At 35.8% G+C, this 24,844-nt stretch overlaps 1 protein-coding gene and 1 long non-coding RNA gene across 2 annotated transcripts in view; one reads left to right on the top strand and one right to left on the bottom strand.

Moving 5' to 3' along the window:
* The window catches only part of LOC125260957 (LIM and SH3 domain protein 1-like), a 93,497-nt gene that overhangs the window by 25,196 nt on the left and 43,457 nt on the right, over positions 1 to 24,844 (bottom strand). The gene's annotated exons all lie outside the window — the stretch shown is intronic.
* On the top strand, positions 10,180 to 11,804 carry LOC125260958. Its single transcript, XR_007183175.1, has 3 exons — positions 10,180 to 10,320; positions 10,655 to 10,759; positions 11,590 to 11,804. It is a non-coding gene; the product is annotated as an uncharacterized LOC125260958 (long non-coding RNA).

The raw sequence follows: 24,844 nt of genomic DNA, 5'->3' as shown, positions 1-24,844 counted from the left end.
TCTTGGGGGTGAGATGGAGTAAACTCTGAAATTGTGCAAAAATCTCCTTCTGCTTGGGGGACTTCTCTATGTCATAATAAACATCAGAGCAAAAATCTTCCACCTCTGATTGAAATGGGCTCATGAGAGCCTTAGCCGCATTTGACACCATATGGACAGTGTCTCCCGAAATGTCCAACAGATTGGGGTTCTCCTTTCTAGCTAGGGTCTCAAGCCCCGACTTCTTCCCCCTCATCACTGCGCAATTGTCTAGTAGCATACTGGTGACCTGCCTCCACTCTAGCCCATATGAGTGCAGGACGTCATTTAGTTCCAGCATCAAAGCTGAGGCATTTGCAATATTGACTTTTTTGCTGGCAAGATGCTGTGTTTTCACACTGCCTGCATCCTCGTCATAAAATCGGACCAGTACATTAAGAATTCTATCCATACTTTTGTCCGTGGCCTCGTCAATGTTGACTGAAAACATGGCATTCTTAAGCTTCTCAGACAGACGTTTTTTAAACTCTGGCGAGATGCCATGTGTAAGAAGATAGCTTGCGTGCTGCCTGGAGACAGACAGATGCGCCAGGGCGGGTCTATCCTCCGCTAATTTTTTACATAAAGTGACGAGTGGGTGGGCGATATTAAATGACAGGTCAAGCTCAGCAATGAAGGAGCACAAGCGAATTTTTAAATCGGTCACACGATCGGTCATTGAGGGTGGAATAGCTGCCGTGGCTGTTGCCCCTGGCAAACGTGAGGTGTGTTGCAGTGCTCTGACTGTTGCTTTGTGAACAGGGTCTAATTCGTGCCGTGACAGTACTTTTTTCCCGCTAGTTCCATACATTAGTTTTCTGGCACACACAGTGCAATAGCATGCTCCTGGTTGCCGGAGTTTTTGACACCAGCTTCCAAAGGGCTTTCCGTCGCTACCCACATCCTCAATCCAAGCCCAGCGCCATTTATTCTTTATGCTTTTATCAATGTCTTTAATGTCTTCCCCTGGCTTCATAAACATAGCCATGACTTACGTTTTGAGTTGAGAAATATGAGACACAATTGTAAACACCTTCGCGCATGGAGCATTGCCTTAACCTGTATCAATCTATTTGACAAAGACACGAGGCCCGCCCCTTAACTACTTCTGATTGGCTCATGAGTCGTTGAGCGTTAAAGCTGCTCTCTGACCTGCGCATCTCAGATCTAAATGACAGATCAATACGACGACATATAGTGCCATGTTAAAAAAAAAAATTATTTAATAAAAAAAAATCTAAGTTTCCGAGATTAAAGTCGAAACTCCGAGATTAAAGTCGGAATATTCAGAGAATAAAGTCGAAATATCTAACCTCTGCAAAAAATAATAATAATATTAATAAAAATAAAGTCGGAGAATAAAGTCGAAATGTTCCGAGAATAAAATACTTTATTCCGTGCGGAAACAAGGCTATGGTTGTGACGATGACGCGCTTGATTTATTAGCCTATGTAGCCTACTGCTGTTCTGTTTGCATAGACAGAACATAGCAAAACGTTTAGATATCGTTTCAGCTATTAAAACAGTTCCGTTTTGTATGTATGACACATTGATTTCGTTTCTGTTTTATTAAGTTCAGTTCCGCAGTAAAGAGACTTCTGCAGATTTCGTTTGTCTGTAAATACACGGTGCGCTGTCATTCATGATGAAAATAAAACTAAATGTCATTCTCCATGATTTCAATGAATAATCCACCTGGTCAACATAATGTTTTATTCATTGATACTTTTAATTGAATAATGCCTATCACTTGAAACAGTTTTGCTGATTTGTATTTATTAAAACGATGTATTTTAAATTTATATTAGTCTACATCAACTTGTATTCCTTGTACATAACAATGAATGTGTCGGAGGGTAAGGGGATATTTGAATTATTTATGAATAAACTAGTGTATTCTAAATCAGTGACGCAAGATCCTTAATAGAAATCTCCACTTTGACGCGAGAAATGCATCTTTACAGATATAATGAAAGAGTTTTTGGTTTGATTTGTTTTATTTCGTTAAGCAATAATTTAAATCTCTCCATCTATGTATTTGATGTCGGTAAGGCATGTATTGTTTTGAGGATAATTCGTTTACACTGGATAAAAAAAAGTGCAAGTGACGGCTCTAGCGCCTCTGTATTGCATTGTGCAAGCTTCCACTCTCCGCACAAACCAATGGATATGCACCTATACCTTATTTATATCTGACGAATAAAAAATCTTCCCATTACAACTTAATTAATAAAAACAGAAACGAAATCACTTTGCCATACATACAAAACGGAACTATTTTAATAGCTGAAACGATGTCTAACAGAACAGCACATATTCTCTTCCGTGCTTTTAAAAACAGACATCAAATAAACATTAGACAATCTTTTTTATTATTATTATTATTATTATTATTTTTATTATTTTTTTAACATGGCACTAAAACGCCGCCGTAGACCAATATAACCAGAACCTGATTTTTTTTTTTTTTTTTCCGCAGCCACAGTAGCCTACGCCGGAAATCCGGCGTGGTGCCGGAACGCTATCACCCCTGTATCTAGTCTTGTGTATACTACATTTAGACAAGGCTGCTAAACTGCCTCCTTGCCACAAATATGGTATAACTATCACTTCTACCACTAAAGACTGCTTTATAAATAATCTTCCCAATCAGTTTCATCGCCTTAGCATACCAGACAGCTTAGAAGAACGGAATGATGCAACAGAAACTATTGACTCTTTTCTAACACATTAGATGCAGTAGCTCCTTTGCTTTTTAAAAAGATTAAGGAAATTAGTCTAACGCTGTGGTACAACGAGCACACTCGGGCCCTTAAGAGAGCAGCCAGAAAAATGGAGTGCAGCTGGAAGAAAACAAAATGAATTTTTTTGCATTTCATGGAGAGAGAGATTGATTGAGTAAAGAAAGGCCTTAAAAAATGCTAGATCTGCTTAATTTTTTCAAATCTTTTAGAAGAAAATAAACACAACCCTAAGTATTTATTTGACACAGTGGCTAAATTAACGAGAAATAAAGCTTCAACTTCTGATGTTTCCAAACAGCACAGCAGTAATGACTTTATGAATTTCTTACTTGCAAGATTGACAATATTAGAGAGAAAATTATAACCATACAACCGTCTACTACAGTATCACGTCAGGAAAAATTCAATTCAATCGCTGCTAAAGGAGAGGAAGAATTGTCTAAACTTGTTAAATCATCAAAATCAACAACATGCTAGACCCTATACCAACGCTTTTCCGCGGTTGAAGCAATGATTGATCGATTAATGTTACATATATGGCATGATACGAACTTCAGTAAGTTGTACTCTCTTCACCTCTACTCTCTTTCAACATACCTTCGGTATTCATTCATCCTACATTCATTCATGTTTATTTAGTGTAGTAAAGTGGAAGAGATGATCAGTTCACGTGCGCTCTGCCTCTGTTTGAAATGAAGCGCTACAGCGATGTGTCAGTCACACCACAGAGCGCCAAACATATCACGACAGCTCAAGAAACATTAATGGTCTCACTCCAGTTTATAGGAAAGTAGCCCATTTTCAATTTCTGTGAGGTTTATTGTTCCTGTAAACTCACCCTAACACCCTTCCACCCCCGAAAAAAAAAACTCTTCGGATCTACACGATTCACATAAATGACATATTTTGATTCAAAACAGCAAATTTTGCTGAAAAGCGACTAGTTTGCAGGTATGGTTACTGGATCTTAGTGCTGCATTTGACACTATCGATCACAACATTCTTTTAAATAGACTCAAATATTATGTTGGCATTAGTGGAATTGCATTAGCACGGTTCAAATCATACTTATCTGACCGTTATCAGTTTGTAGCAGGGCTTAAAAAAAATCCAATCGTTTCACTCCAAGCAGAATCGGTATTTTAACATTTCTGTTCCAGCGTTCCTTTGTATTATAAACGTTCCAAAACCGGTTTGATTAGAAAAAAATAACGGTTAATAACGTTATTTTTATTTTATTTTTTTGCATGTAGCCTACTTAATAATAATAATAATAATAATAATATTAATAATAATACGTGCAGTATTTTATTTATTAAAAAACAAAGAGAGTGTATTTGCCATCTTAGCCAATAGGCCTACAATTATCTTTTATAACAAGATTTAATGCAATAATTAGTGTGTGTGCGCGTGAGGCGCGGGCGCGAGCACTGTATTTGTTTTCCTTCTATAAGACAGTAAACTGTCTCTGTAATTTATGGTCATACAGGTAAAAGCAAGACATAATTCATACATTTACAAAAGACACTCAAATAACGAAAACAAGCAGAATGTCTGTTTCCTTGTCTAGATCTTTGGAGTGCGCCACAAATAACCACTTTCGTTTTTCTTAATCTGTAGACCTAATTATTTGAGTGAAATATTTTGCGTAGCCTATAGGCCCAAAGATTCCCTTTCATTTTATATGCGTTATGTAGGTAGGCCTAGTTTTCTTCGTTCACAGAAGTGCTGCAAATGCGCGATTTGACGTTGAAAATTGTAGGCTACTATCCTGCAATTTTCGCTGGTTTCAAAACGCACAACAAGCTGCATTACTTGACATTCATTTTCACTTAAATGTAGGCCTAATACTTGACGGTTGGTGACATATATAAATCGGAAAAACTAATGCCAGTGCATTGCCATTGTGACTTACCAAACCTATGATGAAATGTGACTAAGACTAAGGAGCATTTTCGTCTGAAGAAAAAGACTAAGACTAAATCAAAAATGGCTGCCAAAATTAACAATGGTTTGTAGTAAATGAAGAGATGTGGAGTACCGCAAGGCTCAGTACTAGGATCATTGCTTTTCACTCTGTTCATGCTACCCTTGGGAGATATCATTAAAAAGCATGGCATTAGTTTTCACTGTTACGCTGATGATACTCAGCTCTATATTTCTTCGCTCTCTGATGAAACTTAATTCACAAAATTAACGGAATGCATAGCTGATATAAAAAATTGGATGACCAGTAATTTCCTATTACTAAATTCAGAAAAACAGAGATTTTAATTATTGTACCAAAAACTTTTGCACGTAATAACCTAGAATACTGTCTAACACTTGACACCTGGGTGTGCTCTTTGATACCAATCTTTCATTTGAAAGCCACATTACTAGCATTTGTAAAACCACATTCTTCCATCTTAAAAAAAAGTATCTAAACTATGACAAATGCTCTCGATGACAAATGCAGAACAGTTAGTTCTTGCGTTCATGACCTCAAGGCTAGATTACTGTAATACTCTACTGGGTGGTTTCCTTGATCGCTTGATAAAGAAACTACAGTTTGTACAAAATGCAGCAGCTAGAGTTCTTACTAGAACCAGGAAGTATGACCATATTAGCCCGGTTCTGTCAACACTGCATTAGCTCCCTGTTAAACATTGTATAGATTTTAAAATCTTGCTAATTACTTACAAAGCACTAAATGGTTTAGCTCCCCAGTACTTGAGAGAGCTCTTAACGCATTATACTCCTTCATGTCTATTGCGATCTCAGAATTCAGGCTAGTTGATAATAGAATATCAAAATCAACTCTAGGCAGTAGATCCTTCTCCTATTTGGCACCTAAACTCTGGAACAATCTTCCTAGCATTGTTCGTGAAGCACTGAACTGAGCTGGATGACGACATCACTGTTTACTCCAGTGCTGATATGGATAAATTAACTAAATTAATAACTATTGATTCTTACAGTGGAATGAATCAATACTGAATTTACTTAAGCTGGACAATGACACCATTTCCTTAAGACAAATAGTGGACTTAGATTTACACTGGACTTAGAAAATTTTGAGCAACAAAAGATAACTTTGCACTCATTTCAAAGTGACATATGACATCCTATGACATGAAATTCATCTAATTTTAAATGTGCTCATGGATGTAGCTGTTGTGGTTCACTCTTGTCTGTCTGTTCTATTCATTGTTTTTTCACCAAACCATACTATAGATGAGTCGTCAGATGTGATATTAACTGTGGTGTAAATGCAGGCCGAACTGTGAGTAGAAAGCGGTATGGTTCGTTTTTTTACCGAGGATTGTTATACCCTTAGTGAAAACACGAAGTACACATAACAGTGTGAGCAAACACAAACACTGCCAGACAAAGACCAGAATTTCAGAATCAATTTTGAACATACTTTTTAATCTCATTAACGATGATGCTGTGTGTATTTTAGAAACACCCAGTAATAATCAAACAACAGTAAAGCTGAGAAAGAGAAAAATCACTCAGCTCTTGAATGGAAAACATTCAAACACTCTTAAATACTAAAAGCACTCTTTGTTTATTGCTTGTAATATATTTCTTTGTTCCTCTTTATTATTTGCAACTTGCTTTTATGTTTTGAAGCTTGAAGGGAAAACACACCCTAGGAAGTAAAATTAGCTCAAGCAAAATAATTTATAGGGAATTATAAAGAGTTGTAAGTTTATGACCTAAGCAACTGAGTCGTCCAGCGTTCATTTGCTCGAGCCGTAATAAGTTCTTGTAGCAGATATGCACATCCAACAATCGTGAAAACACTGATTAGAGCACGGTAACTTAAGATCTACAGTTTAAGACATTAAATTTTAGAAGCACATAATACAAGACACTTTCTTTTAAAAATCTACAAGAAACTTTATTTATTCTAACACAAACTAAAATAACACAAACACACACATACATACACATTCATTCATACGCGTTGCAGTAAGAAAGGAAATGAGAGAGACAGAGTTTTAAGAGAGAGAGAGTGTGATATGATGAACATGATTCCTAGCAATGCACTTCAAAGACCTGAACGAACCATGAATCATTAATTTAAATGCACCAGTTCAGTTTTAATCTGGAGGTACTTGCTTGCGTTGACTTTAAATGTGAATTTCCCTCGTCGGTGTGCAGAGAAGGGTTTTCCAAGTTGATGATTTGTCGCAGGGTCCTAAAGGTCCGTGTGGAACAATGAAAGGAAGTCTCTTTTCGCTGGAGTTAAAGTTGAAGCGGCAAAAGTTGTTGGTTGAACTTTGCGGAAAAACTTAGAACACGAGACTTTCAGCGAAAAAGAAAATTAAGTAAAAGTAAAGAAAAGAAAAGTGAGTGAAAATTGAATGGCTTGAATGAGCTGCTTGTCTGTTCTTCTTGTTACTCCATAGTTCTTGGTTCTTGTCTTTGTCTTGGTTCTCTTGTCTTGATTATAACCATTTAAACTTAGTTGTTTGTCACACCTCAGAGGGGTTTTGGCCAATCAGATATCGTCCTGTTTCAAAAGGGCTTTTCTCTGCCCCTAATAAAACATAGGTGTTACTTCCCGTCTTTGCTTTAACAGAGTGCCATTTTAACATAATTTCTATTAAATGGAATATTATAAATTTTAAACAGACTTCATTCAAGTCAGGATTTAGAAAAGAGGAAAAGAATTAAATCAAGTCCAAATAAGGCATACTTTCAGTCAGTCATTCAAGAGTTAACACATTTACATGGATTGTGGGTCTTCTAAAGCAAAACTGGTTACAGGTAGTACTTGTGGACACAATTTAAGATGTATGCAGTTAAAATATGTTTGATACGTCCTTTTAAAATTGTTTGGAACAATTTTGGTGCAGTTTAGAACGGTCTTCGTTAGTTTCTCTGTGAAGTTAGGAAACAAAAGGGTCTGCATTGTCTCTCTGTCCTTTTGATCTGGTGATCAAAGACTCTTTATTTTCGTGGTGACCATTTGGTGTTACAAATGGCTGAGTTTGTCACTTCTGCCAAGAAGGATGGGGTTATAAAAGTAATTAAGCAAGGATTCCCTTGTGAAAAAGAAGTGCACTTAATTGTATCGAAAGTGTACTTTGTGTGTACTTCAAATCTTAAAGTATACTTTTTAAAAAGTGCACTTGCAGATAATATAATATAATTAAAATTAAAGGCCACTTAAGTGTACTTAAATAGAATATACTTTAATGACAATATTTATTATCATGCTTAAGTGCACTTTTTAAAAATGCACTTTGTAATAATGTCAAATTAAGTTGTACATAAGAAAGTACACTTTAATGACAATATTTATTAACACGCTTAAGTGTACTTTTTAAAAATGCCCTTTGTAATAATGTCAAATTAAGTTGTACTTAAAGAAAGTACATGTTATGACAGAGACACCGGAGGCAGAGATGAAAGCTATGATACAGTTTATTGAAATGATCAGCAGAGAAACAGGTGAGTAGACTGGTGAATGCGAAGATCTTGAAGGTGAATGAGAGGTAATACTGTCCTTTTCTTTACGATGCAGATGAAACTGGAAGGAGACGCTGGAGCTGGCAGACGAACACACTCACACACAGGCAGGTAAGCACACGAGGAGATCCGGAGACGATGGAGACGAAGGAGACAATGGAGACAGGTAAGTATCACTTTGGAGTCCTTGAAGGTAAGCGTACAACAGGTTGTATCACAAACGAGACCGGACAATGAGTGTGTGTGAGTGTGTGGTATTTATCCTGGTGCTGATGACTGCGGTGATGATGTGCAGGTGGCGGTGATTAGTAGGCTGGTGATTGAGTGCGTGGGTAAGGGAGTGAGGTGGAACCTGACGTGTCTGTGACAGTACACTTAAATGACAATATTTACTAACACGCTTGAGTGCACTTTTTAAAAATGCACTTTGTAATAATGACTTATTAAGTTATACTTAAAGAAAGTACACTTTAATAACAATATTTATTAACACGCTTAAGTGCAGTTTTTAAAAATGCACTTTGTAATAATGACTTATTAAGTTGTACTTAAAGAAAGAACACTTAAATGACTATATTTATTAACACTTTTTTAAAAATGCACTTTGTAATAATGACTTAAGTTGTACTTAAAGAAAGTACACTTTCATGACAATATTTCTAAACATGCTTAAGAGCACTTTTTAAAAATGCACTTAATTTTTACTTAATTATGACTTTATAGTGTTTTAAATAAGTAAACTTATTCTGATGTATTGACTTATATATTAAAGCACATGAAAAATAGTTTATTTTAATTTCAACTAGGGTGTTGTCCAAGATGACATTTGTTAATGTATTTTAAATGTGCTTATACTGTGTGCATTAATATACTTGAAATTTATTTTTCTGAATTTCAATACACTTATACAGTGTATAATCCTGTACAACTTATTGTTGAAATTTTTATCACCAGCTCCTGCTCTAAACTAAACTCGACTAGTGTCAGTTTTCTACATAATATTTGACATAAAATGTTTTTTTTGTTTTTGTTTTTTTTTTACGGAGTGCTGTATTTGTGATACTTAATGCAACAGTGCTGTACTTTACATATCTGTATAATACTTTTAATATCATTGTTGTTCTAAGTTGATTAAACCTATTTAATTGCAAGCAAAAGTTTAACAGATCTAAAAATTAATTTGAATTCATATTCAGTTAAAATACATTTAATTTTAATCAGACTAAACTATAAAATAATTGAATTTCAGTTAGGTGAATGAGTCAAGTTCTGTAAACTTACAGTCTAACTACAACAATGAATTAGAAAAACTTCAACTTGAACAAATTTAATCATGCACGTATTATAGCCTATAAACTTTTTGTTTAATGCGCATGCGCCAAAATACTACGTCATGACGGCGCACTACTTCACCAGAGTTTGAAAAATGCACCTTCAGCCATCTTTCTGTGATCGCGATGCGTGAGGCAACTTTGCTGATCAAAGAAGAAAACAAAGGAGCGCACGTTTGGATGACTACAAATGAGACGTTATGTATTACAAATAAAGAAGCAAGAAAGTATCTTGATATATGCTCTCTTTATTTTTATTTTTTCACCGGAACATAGCAGTTCTTATGAGTGTAACTTATTTAGTTTAATCGCAATATGGAGGTGAATTAATCATATTTCCTGTAATTTATTTATGATTGCATTATAATAATTTCTTATATAATATGAACGTGGTCGCGTGTGTGGGCGTGTTCAAAGAATTTGGCTGCTGAAAATATAATATTTTAATTGAACTCTGACTTTTTAAATCATTTTTAATTACTTTAAGTTAAATTTGCAGAACTAAATTCAAAGATCTGATCTTGTAACATTTAAAGACAATTATATACATTTAATCGCTATTATAACCACCAGTAATGCTTATAATCTATTTTTCTTTTTGCATTTGAAAAAGTTAGTTGTTCAATTACTGTTTGTGTTTGTAATATGTAATATTTTTGTGCTTATCTGTTGTTATATATATTCATTTTGTAGGATCAGTACATATTTGTTATTGGAGATACAGTGCAAGCTGTGTGGAATCAAAGACCCGTATTGATGAGGTGATGTTCCAAGTTTTGCCATTAATTCAGCCACCCTGATCACACACTACAAGCTAAAACACTGCCATCAACTGTCCTTATAGCTTTTAAATGCTTTGAATCTTTTCTATTTGCAAGTAATAAATTCTCACCTGTGCACTTACAAATCCCCATAGAATCATTATATATTTATATTTATATATAATGATATTATATCATTATTTTCAAAGCAAAACCCCTCAATTTGCTTGGGCCTTTGGTTATTTATCTATATTTGTGTAATTGATAAAGTTATGTTTAATTCCTTGTAAAGTAGGAATAAAAATGTTTATAAAAATGTTCTCTATTTTTAAAGGCCAGTGTCAGTGAAGATGGTGTGGTCACTGGAATCCTGGTGTTTGTGGGAAATGTGAAGGAGTTTCTCCCAGGATTCTACAACAGTGTTGTCCTGATGACTGAGGTAATTCATCTTGGGTGATGCAGTTGCGGTCAAAAGTTTACTTACACCTTGCAGAATGAACTGCTTCATCAGGGAAGTACTAAATAAAGAAACAAATACAATGCTAATTTGTATGATTTGTATGATTTGTTTGTTTTATAATAAAGTTATGATTATGTAAACTTTAGAATTACATAATCATATTTCTACTCTAAATTGTTTTTTGAAATATAAACATTTAAATTGTAGCTGTCATAAATTATTTATTCAAACATTAAATACATAAATTAATTATAAAAAAAAATATTTAAAATAAAATTATAATGAACATGTAACGTGGTGCATATAATTAGCAGAATGCTCCTCTCTATAGCTGACTAATGAGTTTATGCTGAATATGATTTTTCTGAAGTAAATGTGACGTTACGTGACATTGTTTACAAGCTGTTTCATTGACGTCTTTCCGCGTGTTGAAACACTGATTGAGTGATTAAATGTGACATGTTATGGATCAGTTGTACTGTATCTTGTAACATACCTTCAGATGTTCATTCATATTTATTTCACACTGTAACTGGTATTAAAGTGGAGGAAATTATCAGTACACAGTAAACATCTTGGCCACAGGCTTCAATCACTATCAGCAACTCTTTGCCTTTAGGGAATACCAAATGGGTCTAGGAGGGTGGTGGAAAATGTCTATGTTCATTTTTTATTATTTTCAAACCTACAAAGGTGTATATAAACTTTGGAGTTCTGTATATATATCTATATCTATTACTTTCATTCGATTGAACCAATTATAATAATGGACTGACTCTTACTTCTTTTTTGTTTTTTTTTTCCTCCAGGTATTTATATTTTTTACTTTCTTGCCTCTTTGGAACATGTTCATTTATGCATACTGTGTAGAGGTGGTTCGCAGCTTCATGGACATTTAAGGTTTTCTGCCGATGAAGAGCTTCTGGGACATTGACATAAACAGCACTTTTTCATACAACTTAAAAAAAGGTGGTGACAGACAATTTTGGTTTTCTTGTTTTTGTGCCTTTGGAATTCATTGTTTTTTTTGTTTGTTTTGTTTTTTCTTTTCAAAATTACATTCACTGTAATGCTGGAGTAAGATTTTAGAAGAAACCTTTTTGTCCTGTTTAATGTTTGTGCTAGTAAGGGTTGCAGAGCTTATAAGTAACAAGGTTTACAAAAGGTAACACTTTACAAAAGGTCTCGCTTGTTAACATCAATTAATATATTAGACAACATTATCTAACTATGTGCATTAACTTTTTTTTTTTACAGTATTTATCAATATTTGTTAACATTAGGCAATAAAAAAATATTTTTTTTTCAAGTTAATAAAATGTATAGTTATTGTTCATGTTAGTTTACAGTGCATTATCTATTAACATATGCAACTTTTGATTTTAATAATGCATAAGTAATATTAACTAGGATTTATAAATGCTTAAAGTATTTTTCATTCATAGTTCATGTTAACTAAAGTAGTTAACTAATAGAAAATTATTGTACAGTGTTACCCAAAGTTTTGAATCTTTTCTTTTCTTTACATTTTGTTTGTATTAATTCATGGGTGTTATCTTATTTATCGTCTTATACAGAATGATTTTATCTGAAAATGTAAAAATGCAGAAAGATTGTGATGGGTAGGTTTAGGTACCTTTGTATGTGATGGAGAAAATTATAGTGCATATAAGCCTCACTGTCCTCCAGACTCTTTCTATATGAGAGTTAAAGTGTTGTAATTGTTTGTGATTGTGTATAGTGTTTCTTGGGTTTTTCTTGTGCATCAACAAAAAGGTTTTTGTGCATTTATTTTAGAGATTATTTTGTCAGTAAATGTAGAGGGTTTCAATTTGCATTTGTTGATTGTAATATTTTGAAATATACTAAATTGTAACTTCATTATTATATGTACAAATAATGTAATTACAAATGTTTTAAATTATATAATAGTGTACATGTAAATTACATTAAAGTATATTTAAGTTCACATTAATTGCTTGTCAGTACATTCGGAAGTACACTTTTACCATATTTCAAAATACATAAAAAATTGTATTAAAGTCCTACTTAAGTGCTTTAAAAAAATCACTCAGAAGTTCAACTTATTGCATTTAATATGAACTTAATCTGTGATATATTTGAAATTGATTACAAATAGAATGCACTTAAGCGGCTGAAAACATTACATTTAATTCACACTTAAGTGTATTGATAACTGATATTAAAATATATTTTAGTTCACATTAATTGCTTGTTAGTACATTGGGCAGTGCACTTCAACTATATTTTAAAGGTACTAGAAGCAATTACGAAGGTTGTCATAAAGTTGTATTAAAGTACCACTTAAGTTGTTCAAAAAAATCACTCAAAAGTTCAACTTATTGCATTTAATATGAACTTAATCTGTGATACATTTGAAATTAATTACAAATAGAATGCACTTAAGCGATGAAAACATTACATTTAATTCACACTTAAGTGTGTTCTTTTAAAGTATATTATTTGTGCAATAAGTACACTTTATAAAAGTATACTAAAGTGCACTTTTTTTTCACAAGGGTTTTCCTGTAGATGGCTGGAGCCGGAATTCCGATTCTGAATTAGAATTCTGTTTTGATAGAATCATCTGAATAATTCATTTGTCTGATTCGTCCATGGTTCCCACAAGCTATATTAGTTTATATATTTAAAAATTATTAGCATACAATTGTTGTAATTAATTTTTTTTTAATTTGCAATTTTAAAAAGTACTTATTACTTATAAAATTAAATAATGAAAAAAGATTTAAGTCTGTAAACTAATTAATTAATAAGAAAAAAAAAGTAGATCAATAGAATCGGAATCAGATCAGATCGTGAGGTGCCTATTGATTCCCACCCCTAATATACAAACTAAAAGTCCATGAAACCAAACTAAAACAACAACTGCATGTGACAACTTCTCTACCAAACACTGGCTACATTCTTTACTAGAGATACTATATCTGCAACTGCCATCTGCACAGACATTTTCCCACTGGATGATTATGTAAGTCAAGAGCGGAAAAAAAAAAAAAATAGAGAACTAGGAATAAAAAGGGTTAGAGGCTGGGCTCCAGACCGCGACTAAATGGTTGCATTTTGCGACCTTTTTTCTGCCAGTGCAACTTAATTTTGTCTATCAGCACTGAGCAATAATAGAACGTGCAAGCTCAGCGCATACCGATCTTGATCATGTGACACTGCTTACTACACAGTACACACAGCTGGGAGATTCAGTGAGAAAGCAGTTGAATTAGCAAAATTAATAACTGTTACAGTATTCGGCATCTGTCTTCTAGTTTTGTCTATGTGTAACACTCCGACTAGAGTGTAACGTTACACTAAATTGAGGGAACCGCTAGTTCCTCAGGAAAAAATATGAAAAAAAGACAGACAAAAATTTGTTTCAATCACCCAAGTGTATTATACAATTTAGAAAAATTCATGACCCACAATACATCCAGAAAAAATGTTTTAAAAAAAGTGTATGTGAAAGTGAAAGTCCAACTGTAGTATGTATGATATTGAATCAGTCTCACCGGAAAATGTCCCTGAATGAATGAATGAATGACTGTCCGAGAGCAGATCCAACGTGATCACCGAACTGTTAAAAATCCTCACTGGTAAGTAGTCCAAAGTCCCAAAAAAAAACACCCAGACAAAACTCCACAAGCGAGGCGGCAGTAAACTCCAACAAGAAACAGTTCGGTAAGTATCCACAATCGTTTGACAGACGGGAGCGAACACAGACGCTGCAGACGCCGGTAAGCCGGCTACCTTTAAAGTTCCGTGTTATGATCACGTGATGTGTAGGCCGCGTGGGCGCCGCGAAATCTCGCGAGAGTTTGTTCATATGGGATCTCACACACACACACACCGGAGCAACGGAACAGAGCACAGGGTGACAATTAAAATAAATGATCAACCATGCAATCGTGTTAATCATACATAAGTATAAATATCACCCCTTATGTGGCATTGCTACATGTGGAGTTTTTTTTTTTCTTTAAATGTCTGTGCAGGGATTGGTTGCTGTGGACAGAACGCCATTGGCTGAGCCTGCGGCTGCTCCAGTTAAAAAGGCAGCGCTCTCGGAAGATGGCGAGCTCATTCTGGCTTTGGCCTGTTGGCGTGAGGAGCTCCGGATTCCTTCTCCTGTCGGCAGATCGCGAACCACTGTTCCTGTTTTGTTTAAAGTGATCCAAATCAGTTTCTGTTTATGCTTTAGGAGTGTAGGGGTGTCCTGCCATTTATTTTGACTTTGTTTGCGATTTGTTTGTTTTAGGGAGTTAGGGAAGTTGATTGTATTTTTGTTTCTTTTGTTAGGGCATTTATTCATTTTATTTGTAAGCTGTTATGTTTGTTGTTTTGGCCTTGGGGCACCCTGAAGCTATGGCTCCATTTATTTAATTTCTTTGTATTCCACTTTAACTCCCTCGGGTCGGCGGTCACGCCGGCATGATCACCGCGTTTTTTTTCTAACCAGTGTGAAAGAGACTCAAAATACTCTGTCAATGTTGCACATACAATTAAGAGTTATACACCATTTTAATCTGTGGAATATATTTTATTTGTGTACACCCAGAGTAACAACAAAATGTTGTGCTTTTTGTAAAATAAAGAAAACTAACATGATGCGTGATCTCTCATCTCCCTCTGAACAAACTCCAATCTGATAGTTCTCAGAAAATTAACTGTAACTTAGTGAATACTAATCACAAAAAAATTAGACTTATGTCTAAAAAAACGTTGAAATGTCAGGTTTTAAATCGTCTAAGTCAAATAACAAATATTCTGTGTTTATGTAATCTGTATGAAAAGAGAGCCATGTCAGAAGTCTGTGATTCAGCTCATTATCCGCTAATGCGGCCACGCCCACGGAGCCAGCGCTATTCAGACGCAAATTCAGTCAATACATGCATACATCGTCTCAATCGTGTATTTATTGTCTTGAAAAGTGTTTTGAATAGCCATAGTTAGCGATCTCTGGCTTCTGTTAGTTCGGTTAGTTCCTGGATTGCCTATTCTTCTTTAGCTGGCATTTGTGGACTAAAGGTGCACAGAGCGCCCTCCGGCTGCAAGTATGAATTGAAAACAGTATCCAGCGCTCATAGTAATGACAATAAATCCTGAATAAATATTACTCCTCTGTATAGAAAATTGACAAACATATTTCTCCAAATGTGCATGCTTTTAAGCTAAAAGCCTGTATGAAATACCACAGAGGTAACATAATTGTTCAGACACTTTGCATCACAGAAATACATTATATTTTAAAGAATATAATAGAATACCATTATTTTAAATTGTAATAATATTTCACAGTATTGCTGTTTTTTCTGTGTTTGATTTACACCATGATAAGCTTTGAAATATGATCACAGAGGGTTTTTTCACAGCCTACCTGTCTGAAAGAGCTCATTATTTATGCAGCTCATTAGAGCTCTTTATGCGATTCTTTTGTCTTCTCAGGTGAGAATCACCCATTATTCATGATGATTCACGCCTCCACGCATACTGTGTTTCTTGACCAAAGATGTTTTAGAAAATTTAAATCTCTCTATTGTTTTATATGAACAAGCAAGCAGCATAATTTTTACCTCATTTTGAAGCAAAAACTCTAGTCTACAACCTCAAATACCCAGAAGTCTTGTGAACACAGATTTAATATATCATTTTTGGCTTTATTTCAGTGACTTAAGTTTTTTGTTTTTTCAATAACCAAGCATAAATGTTATTCCTTCAAAAACACAAACATGTACATACATGTTCCTCACATATTACTGTAGCCTAGTTTGTGCTGAATACAGTGTAATGACACTTTTTCCATTAATATGTTTATGAACAACTGAAAAAAGCACAAATGTCAGGGCATGTCAAAACTTCTCCAGGGCCCAAAAAATCCTCAGACCCCTGAGGGTTAATAAATAATTTGTGGATCTTAGTTTTATGTCTGTGATGATCTGTTGGCTGGAGTCGGTCTCCCTGTTATCCACCAACTCACGTCAGCCCCTTTTCTTAATAGAACGGGGCGTAACAAATGGGGGCTCGGCCTGTCGTAAGGAATTGGGACGCGTTCGATGGTAACATGTTTGTCGTATGGTATGTATAATTATTTTTTCTTCGTTTTGCTGGTGTTTGCGTTTGATTGGCAGTTTTTTTTCTTGAGTATCAGAGAAAAGGATATAGAATAATTTAGTATTGAGGCATTTCGACAAAAGCCTTCGCATGAAGCATTAGAATTATGTCGTAAGGAGGATTTGTATTTGATTGCTGATTATTATGAAATCTCTGTAGTAATATCAGCTCGTAAGAAAGAAGTACGGGACGTAATACAAGCTGCATTGATTCGACAGGGTGTGTTAACAGCAGTTCAAAACGTTGAAAGTCGGGAGACAGGGGAAAATGCAAATGATGAAATTTGTGAAGGATTTGAAACTCGCTATCCAATTGAAACAACTTGATTTGGAAATTAAACATCAAGAACATACTACCCAACTTTTACGCTTTAGACCAGGGGTCTCAAAATCAAATTGGCTGGGGGCCGTTTCTGTGATTCACACCTCATAGGAGGGCCATTTTAATATTCAAGCACAAAAAAGCACAACATTTCTGAAAATTTACTTAATTATTTTTCATTTACTTCAATTTAAATTTCTAAAATTTAGATCCGCTCTGATGGATAGATCCGTTTAAATCTGCTCTGACAGACAACAAAAAACTCCCTGAAACTTCCTAACTCTTCCAGCCAGATAGCGGAATTCCCTGTTTTTACTGTTATTTCTATTTCTTATGCGTTCCATTTTTATTATTATGTATTTGGTTCTTCTTTATGTAAAGCACTTTGAATTACCATTGTGTATGAAATGTGCTATACAAATAAAATTGCCTTGCCTAAAATATTTTTGCCATACTTAACCCTCTGGAGTCTGAGGCTGATTTGGGGCTTGGAGAAGTTTTGACATGCCCTGACATTTGTGCTTTTTTCAGGTGTTCATAAACATATAAATGACAAAAGTGTCATTACACTGTACTCAACACAAACTAGGCTACAATAATATGTGAGGAACATGTATGTACATGTTTGTATTTTTGAAGGAATAATGTTTATGCGTGGTTATTGTGGTGAGACTGATTCAATATCATACATACTACAGTTGGACTTTAAAAACTTAAGTCACTGAAATAAGGCCAAAAAAAGTATATTAAATCTGTGTTCACAAGACTTCTGGGTATTGGAGGTTGTAGACTAGAGTTTTTGCTTCAGAATTATGTAAAAATGATGCTGCCTACTTCTTCATATAAAACAATATATTGATTTAGTTTTTGTAAGACACTTTTTGTCAAGAAACACAGTATGTGTGGAGGCGTAAATCATCATGAACAATGGGCCACTTAATAATGTTTCAGCTCATCATAAACAGCAATACTGTGAAATATTATTACAATTTAAAATAACGGTATTCTATTATATTCTTTAAAATATAATGTATTTCTGTGATGCAAAGTGTCTGAACAATTATGTTACCTCTATGGCATTTCATATAGGCTTTTAGCTTAAAAGCATGCACATTTGGAGAAATATTGATGGATTCTTATATATTTATGTCAATTTTCTATACTGAGAAGTAATATTTATTGTCATCACTATGAGTGCTGGATACTGTGTTTTCAATTCATACTTGCAGCCGGAGGGCGCTCTCTGTACACCTTCAGGCCACAAATTCATATAAAGAAGAAAAGGAACTAGGAACTAACGGTATGTCTTCTAGAGATCGCTAACCATGGCTTTAACATCCAAATAAACACTTTTCAAGACAATAAATACACGATTGAGACGATGTATGCATGTATTGCCTCTGAATTTGCGTCTGAATAGCGCTGGCTCCGTGGGCGTGGCCGCATTAGCGGGTAATGAGCTGAATCTCGGACTTCTGACATGGCTCTCTTTTCATACAGATTACATAAACACAGAATGTTTGTTTTCGATTTGACTTGCACGATTTAGAACCTGACATTTCAACGTTTCTTTAGACATAAGTGTCACTTTTTTTGTCATTAGTATTCATAAGTTACAGTTAATTTTCTGAGAACTATCAGATTGGACTTCGTTCAGAGGGAGAGGAGAGATCACGCATCATGTTAGTTTTCTTTATTTTACAAAAAGCACAACCTTGTGTTTTTACTCTGAGTGTACACAAATGAAAGAAGACATTCTATAGTTTCAATTGATATATTACTTATGTCTCTATGACAAGAAATGACGGAGTATTTTAAGTCTGTTTTGCTGCAATGTGAAAAAAATCCTGCAAAACGCGCCGGCGCGTTTTCGGACCTCAGGGAGTTAAAAAACGTAAACAGCAGTGTCTCTATCATTGTTACATACAGTTTTAACAGTTAGTGCAAATATTTTCCCTTATTTTATTTTAGCTTAAAGAGCATCAAAATCTTGCACTGAACCACACTGAACAAATGCAATCCCCGAATACATTTGTACAGTATTATATTTCTTTCCAGAAACCTAGCAACGCTTTTGCTCACAGCGTTGAGCCACATTTGTCCAAGATGCCGTTTGATGCACATCGGACGCATTTCGGTGGTTTAAAAATCGATGCTCGTGACTTGCGTGAGTGCTTTTACTGTAATTTAGGCAAACGCGCTCATAATAGAAGCGGCGCAGTCGCGACGTGCATGTGGTGCAGCGCTCTTGTTTTTCCAGGCGCGCCTATGCGCGGCGAGATGAAAACATCTCAACTTTTCATGTGACAAGGACCAAGCGATGAGCTTCGGCCTTTCCTTAACACCGATAGCTCAGCCGAACAGCTGATCATAGCTGTACAGGGTGGGTTTTTATTTCTCATCCAATATTTTATTTTCATATTTTATTTCTCCATAAATATATATAGTAGTAGAGCTAATGCAAGGACTAGAAATAAATTTTTCTTTTATTGTCACGAAGCTGGCCATTTGATTGCGGCATGTCCCGTTTTGAAAAAGAAAAATAAGGCTAAACCAAAAGGAGTTGGTTTTGTACAAACTGTTACCAAACAATCGAAGCCAGAAATTGATGCAGTTTTTGAACCTTTCATTCGGCAGGGAATGATTTCTTTAACTAATTTGGAAAATGATCAAGTGCCTGCTACCATGTTGAGTGACACTGGTACTGCACAGTCATTTATTTTAGGAAGTGCGTTGGCATTCTCGGAGAAAACGTATTGTGGTTTTGATGTGTTAGTCCAAGGAATTGAAATGGGAGTAGAAAAGGTTCCCTTGCATAATATATATAAATTCGAAATTGGATAACTGGTTTCGTAAAAGTGGCCGTTCGTTCACAATTGCCTATAAATGGAATAACTCTGATTATCGGAAACGATCTGGCAGGTGGAAAAGTTTTCCCTCTTCCTGAAGTTATCGAAAATCCGCTTTACGAACCCTCCACTGTGTGTAAGGAAGAAGCAGATTTGTCAGTGTTTCCTGCTTGTGTCATTACTCGAGCTCAATCTCAAAAATTTCCGTCCATAGTTGATCTTTCTGATAGTTTTCTTGTTAATGAGAATGTGACTGATTCTGATACATTACAGTCAGATGTGTCCGCTAAACATCACCAACCTGAGATGCCCGCGTCTACGCCGCTGTCCGCAAGCAGTGGTGCTGAAGTTGATTGCGCTGATATGTTACTGTAGATCGTACGTTATTGGCAGCTGAGCAAAAGCAAGACCAGTTGCTTGAATTCTGTCGAGAGTCTGCCGTAAATAAAAAAAGAAATTATGAGTAAACCAATTGGTTATTTCTTTGAGGATGGAGTGTTAATGCGGAAATGGACACCTTCAGCATCGGATAATTCAGGTTGGGACACATTGTACCAAGTAGTTGTTCCCAAATGTTTTTCGAGAACAAGTGTTAAGTGTGGTGCATGATAACATGGCTGGTCATTTAGGTGTGGCTAAAACTCTTAAATGTTCTGCGTCATTTCTTTTGGCCCAAGATTAAGTCAGATATTACAAATTACTTTAGATCATGCCATGTTTGCCAAATGGTTGGGAAGCCTAACCAGGTTATTTCTCCAGCACCTCTCAAACCGATTCCTGCTATCGGAGAACCATTTGAGCACATCATATTAGATTGTGTGAGGCCTCTACAGAAAACAAAAGCAGGGCATACTTATCTGCGTACGCTTATGTGCGCAGCAACTCGTTACCCCAAAGCAATCCAAACTTTCATTCATTGAGAGCTAAAGCAATTGTGAAAGCCCTAACTGTGATCTTCTCTACTTTCTGGACTTCCGAGGGTCGTTCAGACAGATCAGGGAACGAATTTTATGTCCCGGTTGTTCAATCAAGTCCTGTCTCAGTTGCATGTTAAACATGTCATTTCCAGTGCCTACCACCCTAAATCTCAAACATTGAAGACTATGTTACGTACTTACTGTGCTAATTCAGAAAAAGAGTGGGACAAAGGGTTACCGTTGCTGTTGTTCGCTGTGCATGAAAGTGTTCAGGATTCTCTGGAATTTAATCCCGCAGAGTTAGTTTTTGGGCATGCGGTGCGCGGCCCACTTAAGCTGCTAAAAGAGAGCTGGTTGTCTGAAGAAAAGCCCACTTGTAACCTTTTAGATTATGTTAGCTCGTTTAGAGAACGCTTGCATAAAGCTTGAGATCTTGCTCAGTCAGCTCTATTAAACGCTCAGGTGAAGATGGAGTGTTTGATAAAAATGCAGTTGCACGTTCTTTTAGTTAAAGAGCTCTACTATTCCAGTTGCTTCTATTTCTGTGGTACCACCTTCCTGTGGGAATGAAGACTGGTTAAATCTGCAGAGTATGCAAGTGTCTGGTGTCAGACTGAATAATTCTGAAATTTTGGCAAATCTTAATTCTCATTTGTCTCATTTAACTGAGAATCAGTGAGCTGACATTGTGAATTTGATCCAGTCTTTTTTAGGACTGTTTTCGGATGTGCCTACCTGGACAAATGTCATTCAACATGATATTGAGGTGAACGACCATCCACCTATTAAGCAACATGGGTATCGTGTCAACCCAGCTAAATGAAAAATCATTGACTCTGAAGTGAAGTATCTAGTGGATAATGGTTTAGCTGTTCCGAGCTCAAGTGCTTGGAGCTCGCCCTGTTTACTTGTTCCGAAACTGGATGGTACCCATCGATTCTGTATGGATTACCGTAAGGTAAACGCAATCACAAAGCCTGATTCATTTCCTTTACCGTTAATGGAAGATTGTTTGGATAATGTGGGATCGGCTCAGTTCGTTACAAAGCTTGATCTTTTAAAGGGATATTGGCAAGTTCCCTTAACTGAACGTGCAGCCGAAATCTCTGCTTTTTTCACCCCAGACAATTTTCTAAATTATACTGTGATGGCTTTCGGGCTTCAGAATGCACCAGCAATGTTCCAGTGCTTAATGAACACCATAACTGGCTGATGTTAAGAACTGTAAAGCTTACTTGGATGATATTGTGGTGTATTTGTCTAACTGGAAGGAACATGTAGACTCTAACCACTGTTTTTACGCGTTTGCTTAACACTCTGAGGTCTGAGGGTATCTTTTTTAGTGCTCAGGCATTTGTGGACTAACGGTGTACAGAGCGCCCTCCGGCTGCAAGTATGAATTGACAGTATCCAGCACTCATAGTAATGACAATAAATCCTGAATAAATATTACTCTTCTGTATAGAAAATTGACAAACATATGAGAATCCATCAATATTTCTCCAAATGTGCATGCTTTTAAGCTAAAAGCCTATATGAAATGCCATAGAGGTAACATAATTGTTCATACACTTTGCATCACAGAAATACATTATATTTTAAAGTATATAATAGAATACCATTATTTTATATTGTAATAATATTTCATAGTATTGCTGTTTTTTCTGTATGTTTGATTTACACCATGATGAGATTTGAATCATGATCACAGGGTTTTTTCACAGCCTACCTGACTGAAAGGCCTCATTAATATGCAAGTCATTGCAGGTCATTATTATGTGATTCTTTTGTCTTCTCAGGTGAGAATCACCCATTATACATGAGGATTCACGCCTCCACGCATACTGTGTTTCTTGACCAAAGATGTTTTAGAAAATTTAAATCTCTCTATTGTTTTATATGAACAAGCAGGCAGCATAATTTTTACCTCATTTTGAAGCAAAAACTCTAGTCTACAACCCCAAATACCCAGAAGTCTTGTGAACAAAGATTTAATATATATTTTTTGGCTTTATTTCAGTGACTTAAGTTTTTTGTTTTTTCAATAACCACGCATAAACGTTATTCCTTCAAAAACACAAATATGTACATACATGTTCCTCACATATTATTGTAGCCTAGTTTGTGCTGAATACAGTGTAATGACACTTTTTCCATTAATATGCTTATGAACAACTGAAAAAAGCACAAATGTCAGGGCATGTCAAAACTTCTCCAGGGTCCCAAAAATCCTCAGACCCCTGAGGGTTAATGCTTTCCTCACGTTGAACTTGGCTAAGTGTGAATTTTCCAAGGCAACCGTCATGTATTTGGGAAAGCGAGTTGGACAAGTGCGTCCTGTCGCCCAGAAAGTACAAGCAATTGTTGATTTTCCTGTACCTCAAACCAAGCGTGATATTCACGTTTTTTTAGGAATAGCAGGTTATTATAGAGCCTTCTGCCGAAATTTCTCTGATGTGGTTCTACCGTGAACTAATCTTCTCCGTGCCTCGCAAAAATTCTTGTGGTCTAATGACTGTCAACATGCATTTGAAGCTGCGAAAAGTTTGTTGTGTAGTACTCCAGTGTTATCTGCACCAGATTACTCACATGTGTTTAAACTTGACCACTGGAGCTGGAGCAGTTCTTTTGCAAGATGACATTCACAGAGTTGAGCATCCCGTAGCGTACTTCTTAAAAAAGGTTCTGAAACATGAATTACACTATAGTGTTATCAAAAAAGAAGCTCTTGCTTTACTATTGGCGTTACAACATTTTGAAGTGTACGTGGGATCAAGTTCTATTCTTGTGCTTGTCTTTACTGATCACAATCCACTGGTATTTTTGTCTCGAATGCCCAATGCAAATCAGCGATTTATGCACTGGTCCTTGTTTATTCAAGATTTCAATCTTGAGATTCAGTATAAAAAGGGCAAGGACAATGTATTAGCAGATGCCTTATCTCGTTCTTTTAGTTTTGTATAAAATCAATTTGTATTGATTTTTCTTTGTGTGTGGGGGTGTTACGGTATTCGGCATCTGTCTTCTAGTTTTGTGTGTCTGAGCAGGGATTGGTTGCTGTGGACAGAACGCCATTGGCTGAGCCTGCGGCTGCTCTGGTTAAAAGGGCGGCGCTCTCGGAAGATGGCAAGCTCATTCTGGCGTTGGCCTGCTGGCATGAGGAGCTCCGGATTCCTTCTCCCGTTGGCAGATCGTGAACCACTGTTCCTGTTTTGTTTAAAGTGATCCAAATCAGTTTATGTTTATGCTTTAGGAGCGTAGGGGTGTCCTGCCATTTATTTTGACTTTGTTTGCGATTTGTTTATTTTAGGGAGTTAGGGAAGTTGATTGTATTTTTGTTTCTTTTGTTAAGGTATTTATTCATTTTATTTGTAAGCTGTTATGTTTGTTGTTTTGGCCTTGGAGCACCCTGAAGCTATGGCTCCTTTTATTTAATTTCTTTGTATTCCACTTTAATAAATCATTTGTGGATCTTAGTTTTATGTCTGTGGTGATCTGTCAGCTGGAGTCGGTTTCCCTGTTATCCACCAACTCACGTCAGCCCCTTTTCTTATTAGAACGGGGCATAACAATAACATTGCTGTGAGATCTAGTGGGAAGCATTCAAATTCAGCACAGAATTCTCTGCTTTAGACCACATATATCAGATCAAATAGAACTTATGTTGAAACCAGGAGAAATGCTGTGCCATAAACAAGTAGCCAAACCTTCAGACTAACGGCAGAAGGTCTGGACTATCACAGCTTTCATTGGCAAAGGACCATCCAAGAGGACATTTGACTGACATGTAACGCAAGCAGTCACAGTTTGTTTTGTGTTCCACGTCATGTTCAAGG

This window comes from Megalobrama amblycephala, unplaced genomic scaffold (assembly GCF_018812025.1).
Source record: "Megalobrama amblycephala isolate DHTTF-2021 unplaced genomic scaffold, ASM1881202v1 scaffold201, whole genome shotgun sequence".
NCBI lineage: Eukaryota > Metazoa > Chordata > Actinopteri > Cypriniformes > Xenocyprididae > Megalobrama > Megalobrama amblycephala.
The sequence above is the reverse complement of the archived record's forward strand: the minus strand, read 5'-3'. Positions and strand labels throughout refer to the sequence as shown.